The sequence below is a fragment of the Diaphorina citri genome, unplaced genomic scaffold, assembly GCF_000475195.1.
Source record: "Diaphorina citri unplaced genomic scaffold, Diaci psyllid genome assembly version 1.1 scaffold346, whole genome shotgun sequence".
In the NCBI taxonomy this organism is placed as follows: domain Eukaryota; kingdom Metazoa; phylum Arthropoda; class Insecta; order Hemiptera; family Psyllidae; genus Diaphorina; species Diaphorina citri.
The window spans coordinates 115,949-129,815 of NW_007377781.1; positions in this window are offsets into that span (position 1 = coordinate 115,949).

The window sequence follows — 13,867 nt, forward strand, 5'->3', positions numbered from 1 at the left end:
GTCCAATCGTAAAATATCTGCACTAAAACCAAATGCTCTACCAAGGATGATGACTTGCGCCAACCCTTTGGAAAGGCAAAGAAGAAGAAGAAGAATGAAAGTTTGCTTTGGCCTTTTTGTTAAAAATAAAAAGTCATGTGTAGACAATTATGTGAGGGGTCGGAAAAGATACACCAGAACCCAAGAGGATCACACAATACACACTCGAACATGAATTATGTGAAATCCCGAGACAAAATATTGAAAAATATGCTGACGAATACAATGATCAAAGGGAGAAATCATCCAAGGCTGAAGAGACCCCTGTTGGTTAATAGGCCCTTGAAATTCTGCATACAGAATTTTATCGACAGAATTACAGAATTTTATCGACTGCTGAATTTTTTTTACAGAATTTTATCGACTGCTGTTGTACAATTTAAGGTAAATTCCCTTTAGGGATGAGCTTTGTTTAATTTTACCATCGTTTATATTTATACTACTCGCACTTCGTGCTCGGGAGGGGGGCTTCGCCCCCCTCCACCCCCCCGGGGCTTCGCGTGTTCGCTACGCGGGGTTGCGTATACGGTCGCGCTGCGCGCTCCCGGGGCTTCGCGGGGTTGTGCATGTGTTCGCGCTTCGCGCTCCCTTGTTTACGGTCGCGCTGCGCGCTCCAGGGGCTTCGCGGGGTTATGCATGGGGTCGCGCTTCGCGCTCCCTTGTTTACGGTCGCGCTGCGCGCTCCAGGGGCTTCGCGGGGTTATGCATGGGGTCGCGCTTCGCGCTCCCTTGTTTACGGTCGCGCTGCGCGCTCCAGGGGCTTCGCGGGGTTATGCATGGGGTCGCGCTTCGCGCTCCCTTGTTTACGGTCGCGCTGCGCGCTCCAGGGGCTTCACTGAGCGAGGGTTGTAAACAGGTGGATATAATCTACACCGATATATTTCGTGCTTACGATAAACTCTCTCATGATGTTCTGCTATCGAAATTGGCGGAATTTGGCTTTCACCCCGACTTTATAGTATTCGTGGCGAGTTATCTGCGGCACCGCGAACACAGAGTTATATTCCAAAATCATGTTTCTGACCCCTATTATCCTACTTCATCAGTTATTCAGGGGTCGAAATTGAGTAGCCTGTTCTTCGCGGTTGTGATAGATGGTGTTGGGGAAGCAATAAATCATGCAAACTATCTTTTATACGCGGATGATTTAAAACTCTTTCATCCAATTAATAGCGAAGCTGACTGGTTACATCTTCAAGAAGATTTTAGCGCCGTTAACACCTGGCTAACACAACATCAGCTAAGTTTCCATCCTGACAAGTGCGAGGTTATGTCCATATCTAGGAATAAGGAACCTTTATCCTTTGAATACAAAATTGGTAACATCCCTTTGAGTCGGGTCTCGGTCAAAAAGGATTTGGGAGTGCTGTTCCAAAAAAACTTGAAGTTCGAAAACCATATGGAATCAATTATCTGTTCTGCCTCCAGCACACTTGGATTATTAATCCGTAACTCCCAATACTTTACCGATGAAGACACTTTAACCACCCTGTACACCGCACTTGTCAGAAGTAAACTAGAATATGCAGCAGTTATCTGGGATCCATCCACCCAGTATCAAGTTGCAAATTTAGAGAGAGTGCAGGCTAGATTTGTTCGTTTCTTATTCAAGAAATTGAATGGATTTTATCCTGCATACCCCAACGCCATCTCTTACACAGACCTGTTGGAGCACTTGAGTATAGGAACCCTAAGTGCTCGAAGAAAAATTCAAAAATTAACTCTTTTATACAACATCTTCAACAACAAAATCTCAGTTGGGGATGTATCTAATGAAATCGGCATACGGGTTCCTATATTACGTTTAAGAGATAGAAATCATTCTAATTATTTTTACATCAAAAATAGTCTCTGTGCTCCAGTGGGTCTGAGCTCACCAGTGATCTCTGCCATGATACTTTACAATCAGCACTCCTCTCTTTTAGATCTAGCTTTGAACCCAACAACTTTCAAAATAGTTAGTAGAGAAGTACTGGAGCTAGAACAATATTTCTTAAGTTTTGGATTATTCACCAATCTTGGTGCTTTGTGTATATTGTCACACATAAGTTACACATTAATAATATTACATATTCCTACAATCTTTCTTGAAATTAATGTATGATTATTCATTACCTACCATCATTGAAAAATACAATACATAAGAGATGGTGAAAACCGCATCTTCCTAGCTCATCTAGAAGTGGGTTAGAATTTGGGTACCCCAGTAGTCTAAGATCTCGTGTAGTTTATGGGTTCAATATGGGATATGGATTAATGTGAGTAGGCGGGTAGCTTGTCGCCGAATAGAGCGAAAAACTCCCATGACTAAAGACCCTGGGTGGATTTCACTAATATTTTTTCAGCCCTTGGAAGGCCTGTGTGTCAGCTAAAAACCTGTTAAGATCCATTTGATTTGTATAGGCTTAACAGGGCTGCTAAGCTAACAGGCTGTTTAGGGGCTAGAAAATAGGTTGGTGAATATTATTTATTTCATCTCTTTAATTCATTAACATGACTGTAAAACGATGATTGAAGTCTTTCTTGTAAGTAGGATCTGAAGCTGGCCACAATTAAAAAAGGGTCTGACGGTCTGGCACTGACCGCAATTGGGCCTTTTTGGGTAAATCGGCGAACGGCCTTTCTAGTTTCTATTGCGGAATATTTTTTAACACATGCTATGGAATTTATTACAATCATCATCATCATGTAGCGTCATCGTGGTCGATGGTTGCTAGACGTCTTGTAACTGTTGTTCTAAAAAGTTCTCGGTTCATTGCCAGCTATTATACAATGACGTTAAACAGTCAGCTCCCATGGCGTAGTGGTCACTGCACTCGCCTTGCACGCGGGAGACCCGGGTTCGATTCCCGGCGGGGACATCGTCCAGCCACATTCTTCTTGGTCGTCCTCTTGGTCTTGGTCCTTCAACATCTCCTTCTATGATATCCAATAGTAGCTGCCCACTCGATCCTCGCATCATGTCCTGCAAACTTTAATTTTCTTTCTCTCATGTCTTTCAGAAGTTCTGGAGTAGACTTTCCCATTCTTCTCAATATTTCTCAATATAAAAAATATATATTGTATAGGAGTTAATAACAAATGCAGACACTCCCCCCTTTCCTTTTAGCGGTATTCTAAACACTGACGGCAAAAAGCACATAAACAAAGGAACAAAGTTTCAAACAAGTATAGTAAAATAGAAAGTAATAATTTTCAAAGTACAATAATTTCAGAGGGGTGGTAGGAAAAAACCAAAGTGTTGGGCAATTAAAAATAGAAAGTAAAAAAGTAAATAACAAATGCACATAAAAAAAAGTTGGAAAATATACAAAAACTTTCAACGACATGTCTTTTTTATTTAGAAAAAAAAGGAAATAATTTAGATTTTTTTTTTTTTTTTTCTGTCTGCCATTCTGAAAGGGAAAGTGCATTGACACTGGAATTTACTCTAATAAAATTATTGCAATATTTTAGGCACCCCTTTCCTAAATGCTAGGAAGTGTAATTAAAACTAGGAGAAGCCCACAAGGTATTATTAACAGCATGTCTAAGTTTCCAAATGACCTGAGGCGGATTTGCAGAAAATGTAATCAAAATTCCCATCAGTCTTCTTAAGACCATGTTGGATGATTTCCGAAGCTACCCGCTACCACGCCACCTAGTGGTTGAACCAATTCCCGTATTTCCCTTTAAAAGAGGGGAAATGAGCTTCAGAAGAAGGGAAAATGATCTCAGTTTCCCAAAGTAAAATACGGCTATCATAAGATACCTAATACCCATACAGGTATACGTACATCTCAGCCAAGAAAAAGCAAAAGAGGGGATAGGGAGGGGGGGGAGGGTATAAGGGGGTACCAAACTGAAAATTTCATTTCCATATTTTGTTGTGAAATATTGTTAAAAAATAATACGGTTTATATCCAGCATGATACAAGAGAGATAACAGATAGGAAGACACAGGGTGAGGGAGAGGGATAGAGAAGGGGATTTTCCATTCTAAAGGTCACTCGAGCGAGCCAAAGCCCCCGATGTCCCCGACACAGAGGTGTTCAGAATATCGGAGAAAGCGGGGGTCCACTGAAGCGGATTTAAGCTTCTCGAATGGAGTTTTATAATATTTTATGCATGGTAATAATATTACCGTGGCAAACCGTGGGATTTATGAGATAAAGTAGAAGGTATGTTCCCTCCAAATCCCGAAAAAGAAATGTGACCAATAGGAGGGTGAGATCATGTGATACCTATGTTACAAACTGATGGAGAATTTCGAAGATTTTGTTTTCCTGGTAATAAATTTAACTATTGCGTTGTGTGCTTAAAGATTATGTAATATTTTTGTGTAATGCATCATGTGTAAAAAAAAGACACATGTATCACAAATTCTCAGAAACCTCAGGGTAAGTAAGCAATGTGCGAGAAAAATTCCAATAAACCCGAAGTTTTCTCAAATATTATCAATGCTACCTGAGAAGCAACGAAGCTCAAAAGCTCAATTCAAAAAGAAATAGCTAAAAGGTAGAAAGTAAAAATCGAGAACATAAATAAGGCGTTATCGGATTTTCAAACTGAGGGAAGAAAAATGCAAGCAAGTAAAAGATAGACATCAATGCTGCTTTGAGACATAATAAAAACCTGTGAAACAACTATGGAATAGTTGGAATAGGGAGGAATGGAGGAGAAAGGGTAAGAGAAAGCGAAGGGGTGAGGAGGAAGAAAGAGAGACCAAGAGGACGAGTGAGTAGTGAAAAGGAGAAAGAAGGCAAAAAGAGAAAATGGAGGGAGAGGGTTAGAGAAAGAGAAAAGGGAAGGGAGACTTTAAATGAAAGAGTGATGTAAGAAGAGAAAGAGTGGGTAGTGAAGGGAAGAAATAGGGGAAAACGAAAGGAAGAACTCCAGGATAATGAGAGAGAGAGAGGGAGAAAACGTGAAAAGGAAGGGAGAACCTAAAATGGAAGAGTGAGGTAGGAAGAGAAACAGCAAGAGGACGACTGTATAGGGAAGGGATTTGAAAGAGGAGATAGAAGGACTCAAAGGAAGATGAAGGAAGGTAAGAGAAACTAAGAAAAAGAGGAAGAAAGATAGAGAAGAGGAGGAAAGACACGAAAAGGAAAGGGGTTAGAAGAGAAAGAGAAGAGACTAACGAGAGAGAGAGAGAAGAGGGAGAGAGAGAAAAGAAAGAGGAGGAAAATACGAAGAAGAGGACAAGAGAAAGAAGAAGAGGAAAAGGAAGAGAAAGAAGGACGAAGGAAGGAAAATTTTATATAGGCTTCACGTAATTTGAAGTCAATTTATTTTTCATGCCCTAATGCTGGCAGGCAGAGAGTGGTATTACCTGGCGTATGAAAAATTTCCAACACCCTCCCTCCGGCGGGAAAATAAATTTATCATTCTCAAGTGATATCTCAAGTTAGGGCGGAGAAGGCGTATATTTAATTATGTATCGCACCCAAGGAACGGAAAAATATGAACACAAAAGATCTCTCTCCCGTTTCGAAGTTGTGAGGAAAATCTAAAATTTTGGGGCAAAGGAATGGAATGAACATTTTCGAGTCAGATGTGAAGTTATGTAAGCATTGATACGAAACTACTGGAAAAAATACACAAGGAACATTACCTACTACATTTATTTTAAAGGCCGTTTAAAGGCAAAGCAAAAAGAATTGGCACAGTGAAAAAAACTCCAAGTAGGTATCTAAGTCAAAGTAAAAATTCAAGTACAACATTCAAGTCTGCAGTGTCATTTTGAAATAATGCGAAAGTTGGGCAAGCGTATTAAACGCCAAAAAGTAACCACATAGAATTAACATGAAACTGTAAAAAGTGTAAACCCCTGGCTGAATTCTCCTTTCATCAACGGATCGGAAAAAGTTTTCTCCACGTTTCCACAACGGCATCTTGGAGAGGGAAAAATGCACGTAAAACGAAAACATCTCGGTGTAAACACACAAAAAAGGCGTGAAAAAATGTAATAAAGCAAACAAAAAAATGGTGTACCAAGTAGAGAAATGAAACAAAGCAAAAGACAAACAAAAAATGTACAAAATGTAAATTTCGAGAAAGCTTTTTGTCCACGACTTTTTTCTTCGTTTTGTCACAATTCACATCATTTATGTATTGTTCTGACGGGGAAAAATGAAACAGAAACAAAAGTATAGAAAAGAGAGTAGTAATATATCTCCATTTTAATAACGACGCTGAAGCTGTACTATACAAGGTAGGTATATTCTATTCTATTCTATTCCATTAGATTCTACTCTACTCTACTCTACTATACATTAACATTAAGCACTAGAATTCTGTACTATTCTGTAGGTAGGTTGCACCATTCAGGATTTCAGTATGGAATGGAAACAATGAACGTCAAAAGATAATGTACTTTTTTTACGAAAACAGAAAAATATGGAAAACTGAAATGAATTAGATTCGTAATTTTGCACGTATATACAAAACCCACCTTTTTCTTTGTGTAATGTGTGCTTTTTGTTTGTAGATAATGTATATTTCCTCTGCTTTATGATATGTAGTTACAATTTAGAGCAGATGAGTTTTCAGATGCAAAAGCTCGCTCTGATTAAGAATATGATTATTACATGCTTTTCAATAGATCAGTTGTGCTTACTTGGGTGATGTTTCAAAGTCATAGAGCAAGAAAAATGAGGGGGACCAACGGAATTTTTCTTTTTCTTCTACGACTTCTAGATCCCGAGATAAATCGATTTCAAAAATACCGGTAAATCGTGAAGTTTGACGTCACGGCATACGCTTCCGTAGGCGATGACGTCATAATTCATGACTCCCGCTTCGTTTGTTAGATTTCTCACGACTTTTCACGTAGGAATCGACCTGTTATTAATAATATTTTCCCAATTGCAACTCCTCCATTAAACTTTGTCAGCTGGCCAGCTCACTATGAGCACCTACATATGGTGGCTTTTTCCCGGACCCAATTAGGCTGAGTGACGTATTTTGCCGTCGAATGGAGGGTAAAACACTATCCTATCACTAAAAATAAAAACCTTGACAATTATATTATGGCGACGCTAAAAAAAGCCAACTGTTGCGCGGAATGGATTGGAATGAAATAATAAATTCAGCAATATACGTACTCAGGAATAATCTCCCTAACTGCGTTAACTCTCTACAAGTGCCAAACACAGCCAATGTGGAAACAGGCAGCGAGCTTTAATGTGGAAATAGAGAGGGCGAAAAATTATCATTATAACTGAAAAAAAAAAAAAAAAAAAAAAAAAATTTTATAAAAAAATGTAAAAATAGAGTACCCATTTATGTAAAACTGGGAAAACTCTTTCTGTGAAAGACCGACATGAGATTTTCCACGTGTTTTGTTTCGGAATCTGTTACATTTGGACAGTGGATCACGTGTTATGGAATTTATTACAATAAATATGAGGTTGCATAGGAGTAAGAGTTTCTAACTTTCTATCAATATGCAAAAGTGGTAACTTTGAAAAAAAAAAAAAAAAAAAAAAAAAAAACGGGGTTTTTGAGATTCCTCTCCACTTTTCTATTCCCATTTTCTCCCTTTTCCACTGCCTTATCCCTAAATTCCTCCTCCTCCTCCTCTTCTTCCTCCTCATCCTCCTCCTCTCCATGCAACATTAGTACACAAAAGGGATTATGCCATTTAATTTTTATCGCATTTTTTCTCTCTCTCTCTGTTTTTGTATTTGCGTTTAAAAAAAAAAAATAATAATAATAATAATAATAATAATAATGTTGATATAATTTAAAATAATAACAAAATTGTAGGGAAAGTAAAAGCCCCCGTTTTATATCAACGGGGATTCCTCCTGTTTCCCCCCGTTTTAATAACGGGGGCTTTACGCATGTTGAGGACCACTGTTACGTCCCTCGTCCAGTGTGGACACTGGAAATGACATCGCAAACATCTCCCTCATCCACCTCTTTCTCATTTTAGAAGATTACTTCCTCCTTGAAGTCCAGGATTCAGGAGGAAAAGGGATAGCGACCATTTCCTTTCATTTAGCACACGTTTGATAAAAAGTTAAATAACTTGACGCAGGAAATTCTGCTTCTTCCAATCCTTCTCCCCTTTTCTTCCACTGCTTTCTCCTCCATTCTTAACTTCCTCCTTGATCTCCTGTTTATTCAGCAATTTAGTTACGTCCCAAAATCTTTGCAAAAGGTAAAGCAATTGTAAAAGTGGAGTCATTTGCGACGAAAGACCCTTGTCTGCTCCCTGTAGGAACGGAGTTTCTCCCGACCACGCGGGAGAAACCGGACATGGTTGTATTCGTCCGGACATGGTCTGAAAAAAAAAAAAAATAGTTTTGGCCGGTTTTCGGGTCAAATACCTCACTGTGAGTCCGTCCGAGAGTAATTTCCAAATTTGGAACAAGCTTTCCACATGAAATATTTGACGTTTTTGCCGTTCAAAAACGGACGTTCCAGACTCAAACGCGATGGAATGGACATGACAGCTTGACGTTTCAGTGATGGCTTTTAACATCCGCCCCATCATTGAATTTATGTCGGGAAATGTTCGTGTGGAAAATGATTTAGGAAGATCGTTAAACTCTGAGCTCCATTAATCTATTGGCAACTTTGGCATTTAACTACTTGTCTTCAGCTTTGGCCGTTTTGGAATCTTCTGTCGTCTTCTTTCGTCTTCTTCCTCTTCTTTCTTCTCCTCCTCGTCACTGAAGTGGGTTCGACAGTTTTGATCAACCTCTTCCATGCGCCTCGGTTTTGTGCTTGGCTGACTTTCAACTTCTTCTCTCTTAAATCCTGTTTCTTTTTGTTCCGGAATCTCCTGTATATTTATCCCAAAATCACATCTCTGGTTGATAAAGTAACCGCCCCACAAGAGAAGTCATGTCCTGATAATGACCAACTAACAAGACAAGTCGTGGTAATCTCACGTTGAAAATTAGGAGGAAAATGAATTTTCTTCATGGTGTGGTGGCGTGGTGGGTGGAAACAAGACTGGATGTACACTGGACTGACGTATGACGCGGCAGCGCTGCCAAGAGAAAACAAATGCTCTTAGTGGACTACTCAGTTACTGTGTCAGATTCAGATCTCAACTGCCTTTTCCTATATCTAGAGGGAGTTGAAGAGTGAGTTACAGGTCTCAGAATGATGAGTTGATAACTCATTGAATGGTGACTCATTAAATGAGTAGACCACTGAAAAGAGTAGTTCTTTTTTACAACTCGTTCACTTTAAGACTTTAGGTACACCTCCAATTTGCAGTCCAATGGGAACCCAACCTACTACCAAGAGAATAAGATGTCACTTTGCCAAGAGAAATATGAGACAATTTTCAAAATTTTGGAAGAAAATGGAGGAGAAGGTCAATTGAAATTTTCTTTCGAAATTTAAATTGAATTTTAAATTTCCTTCTTGCCTTTTGCCTCTGAAATATTAATACATTTCATCTTACCTCGCGTCTTTCCTGTTTTCTGGTACCCTGGAGGCTTCTTGCTATATCTGCATATCGATTCGGTTGTTTATCGAACGAAAATGTTCAAGGGCTTTCAACTTTCAGTTCCTGTCAAATTTCAACATTTTGAAATATTGTGTATAATGTTAAGCAATGCAATATGCATGAAATAGAAATATTTAGAACGTTCTAAGTTGGATATATGAAATGTTATCAGGTCCATCAACATGCATGTAGAAAAAAAAAAAAAAAATACATAGGCCTATTTCAAAGTAGTGAAAAGACTCAGGTACATTTGACACAGAATTCCCCAAAAGGGTCCCACACTTGAAAAGTCAAAGGAAAACCATCCAAATGACGGCTACCATTTCTACCTAATACACATGTCCAATGTCCATAGATTGCTCACTGACGAGTGAATTGAAGATAAGGAAAAACAGAAAACACATTTCACATGAATCAATTCCATTACACAAAACACAATATGTATGTGCCATTACAGACCATATTAACAAGACCGCAAATGACACTCCTATACACAAGCTACCACTAAGCCTATAAGGAAAATTGATGCAATGTAATTTGTAATATCCGGAATGGGAAATGTAAAGAAGGGGTATGGGGTTAGGTAGCTCTCAAAACATGTGGAAACGATGATTTATGGGAGGAAAAGATTAGAAAAATCTCCGCTATGGAATGCTCTCTGGTCTGGTGTAGGCCTTTATATCATCTCTAATGTTTAGTGCAGTGCAGAAAATGATGTATGGACCTAAGAGGCTTTTCTGATCGTCTGGGGCAGTGGAAGTTTCGTCTGAAAATGAGAAGTTATTGTTTTATGGGAGGAGAAGATTAGAAAAATCTCCGCCATGGAATGCTCTCTGGTGTTGGTGTAGGCCTTTATATCATCTCTAATGTTTAGTGCAGTGCAGAAAATGATGAATGGACCTAAGAGGCTTTTCTGATCGTCTGGGGCAGTGGAAGTTTCGTCTGAAAATGAGAAGTTGTTGTTTTCAATCGGAATTCACAATACGCCTCTCTCTTTCTTTATCTCTCTCTTGTCCCTCTTTTCTGATATCCCTCCCTCTTTTTGTCTTCATCCCTTTCTTTTCTCTCTCTCTCTCTCTCTCTCTCTCTCTCTCTCTCCTTCCCTTAATTCCAATATTCCCCTCCTCTTTCTTTAACTTTAACCTATTTCCCTCCTCTTTCTCTCCAATTCTGGCTGCATTTCTCCTCCCTCTTCCCCTATTTTTCTTCGGTTTTTCTTTTTCTAATTTTCTCTCTCGTCCCCTCTATCTTTCTGTCTGTATTTCGTTCGTTCATGCTGTGTGCTCAATCACTTGGATCTGAGAATTATAGTTACGCAAGAAGGAGGAGGAAATTGTAAAGCTTCTATGAAAACGCTTTTCACAGCCAAAAATGCTGATTTTGTTAATGAAATTCTCCATAAACAAAGAATTGAAAAACGTTTTTAAATTGAATAATACAATTAAGAGCGAGAGAGAGAGAAAGGGGGAGGGGGAGGGAGGGAGAGAGAGAGAGAAGGATTTATAGTATAATAGAAATAATAATAAAGTTAAAAAGAAAAGACTAATCACTCTACATGACATACATATTAATTAGGTAGTTATAAATTTTGATGTAGAGCTCTCCGGTAACCAGCTACACTTGTGGGTGGCACTTTTAATAAATTTGAATAATGGATAAACCAAACGCTTTATCAGCGAACCAACCACTTTATCAGGGAACCCATCACTTTATCAAGGAACCCATCACTTTATCAAGGAACAAACACATTGGACTTTGGAACTACATCGACCATCAACAAGATTCGGGAACCGTATAAAAGCACAAACAATTACTTGGGCAACTTTGGCTCATAGAAAACGCCGAAATTCCGAAAGGGCAGGCCCAGCTTAACTCATCTTCAATAAGATAGCTGCTGACCAAGACTAACTTTCTGTTTCTGAGTATCGTTATCTCCACCTTCTTGCGGATAGTTCAGCATCATAATCAAATAAATAATCATCATAATCGCTCCGACTGACAGCGAAAACGCTATGATCAGCAGCTTTTTCTTTCGAGGATCCATGCCACATTTGGTTTAGTTTTGGTTGACTGGGATTTTGTTAGGTCATTCAATTCTGGCTTTGGCGTTTTGATTTTTAAGGTTCTTTTATCTTCCTGTTTAATTTTGTTCCATTTTGAGTATTTTGTTTCGCAACTGTACTTTTTTGGTTATTATTGCCATTGAATATTTTTACAGCTTTTTCTTTCGGGGATCCATGCCACATTTGGTTTCGTTTTGGTTGATTGGGATTTTGTTAGGTCATTTAATTTTGGCTTTGGCGTTTTGATTCTTAAGGTTCTTTTTATCTTCCTGTTTAATTTTGTTCCATTTTGAGTATTTTGTTTCGCAACTGTACTTTTTTGGTTATTATTGCCATTGAATATTTTTGATTTTACTGTTTTTTTTCTAAGAAATTGTATGTCTAATGTCATATGCTAAATAACACTTTAATTTTAATTTTGAGATTTTCGAGTTAAAAACAGTCTGTACTGTATGGTACTATACATATAGTTACCAACTATCTCTGTACACTGTAGTCTGTAGAGCTATTATTAGGTGCTTGTACTTCCACAATTTAATTATTTTTTTTCTCTACATCAAATGTAACCTGCAGTGAAAAAACAATTAAGTACTTAGGTAAGTACTCGTAATATGTACTTTAATTTGAAGCCAGCAGAAATAAAATGTTTTACATACCTATGTAGCACTTTCTCTAAACTCTTCTCTTTTGGAATTTCGGTGGCGTAGTGTCCATGTAGGGCGTGTATGGCGGCCATACACTCAAAAATTCCACTCAAATACCCTTAAATATTGACTTTGAATAATTATTGTATTCTTATTAGATAGATACCTATTGTGATAGAAATTAGTGTCCGCCCTACACTTGGAGTTAGACCACGCTACGCCACTGAATTTCGAAATGGGCCCTTAAGGCCCTTAAGGGGTACCATTTAACAAATTATTATTGAGTAAAGGAGGAGGAGGAGAGAGAGGAAGATGAAGAATTCTAGTAAGAGAAAAGGGGGGTTTTAATTTTAATTCTTGCCTAAAGTTATGCTTTTTAATTAAAAATGACAAATTGCGGCTGCCGTCATCGTCAGTAAACATTTTCACTTTCAAAATTATTTGCGAATTCATTTTTAAATGAAAACACACTTAGGACATGGAAGGAGTCCAGATATTATTTCTGCGCGTCCAAGGGGCGGTTTTAAACTTTTAAACTCCCAATCCTTCCAACACTGTAATACCATCCATATCTCGTGTCTTACGGACACAGAAAGTGAGTAAATACAGAGGTTTTGGTATCTACAAAAGAAGAAGTCAGATATGGATGCAACTAGGTACACCTATAACAAAACTAATAAAAGTTAGCAGCAATAGAAACGGAATTAAAAGCAATAGAAAAGTCAGGCGAGCACCGGTATACGACAAAATGAAACGAAGGAGAAAAAAGGAAAAGTGGAAGAGACAAGAAGGAAAACGAAAGGAAATGAAGACGAAGAAAGGCGAGGTTGAAGGATGAGAGGAAGAGCCAGACTGACAGAAAGAGAAATAGAGAAAGATCCTTAATGAGAAAACTCATTTCAAATTATTAAGCAAAAAGAAATATTTTCTCTTCGGAAGAAAAATTCTTTGCTTCTTCAAAAACGTGTCTAAATTTCCGTTCAACAGACAGTTCTCGTGAGGAGGGGTTTGCTTCTGATGATGGAAAATGACCACTCCATTTGCTAAGAACAATGGATAGGAGAATACAATGAGGTGATGATAACGGATGAGATATATTAGTGGTGCTTATATGGAGTAGCGAGTGGCTATTACTAGAAAGCCTAACATAGGTATACCTATTTTAAAGAAGAACATTGACGTCACTCTGAACAAGTACCAAAGAGAAACCTACAAAATTCGAGTACCTATGTATATCTACAGAAAAAAATCTTGCCACGTTTCTTATACTTGTAAAATCACGTTTCTTGTAAAATCAAAACTATTAAAGTTAAAGGGATGAAGAGTGAGTAAGGAAGAAATGGAAAGAAAGGGTGAGAGAAAGGAAGGAAGAGAAGAGAGAGAGAGAGAGAGAGAGAGAGAGAGAGAGAGAGAGAGAGAGGCTTAGCTATTTATTATAAACTGTCGAAACCTGGCTAAAACTAATAAAAAGTTGAAACCTATGTAAAATTAACCTTTTTTTTAACCCTCCGCCCCAGGTGTATTTTTTCTCTGTGGTTGCATGTGTCGAAATTCTCTGTTGTGACGGGAATCACTAACACTGGTGGCGGTGATTTTGAATTTAAATCCCTCTTCTGCCCAAGAATTGGGAGATTCGTCTTTTTTTTCTATCAGTATTTTCCAGCTAT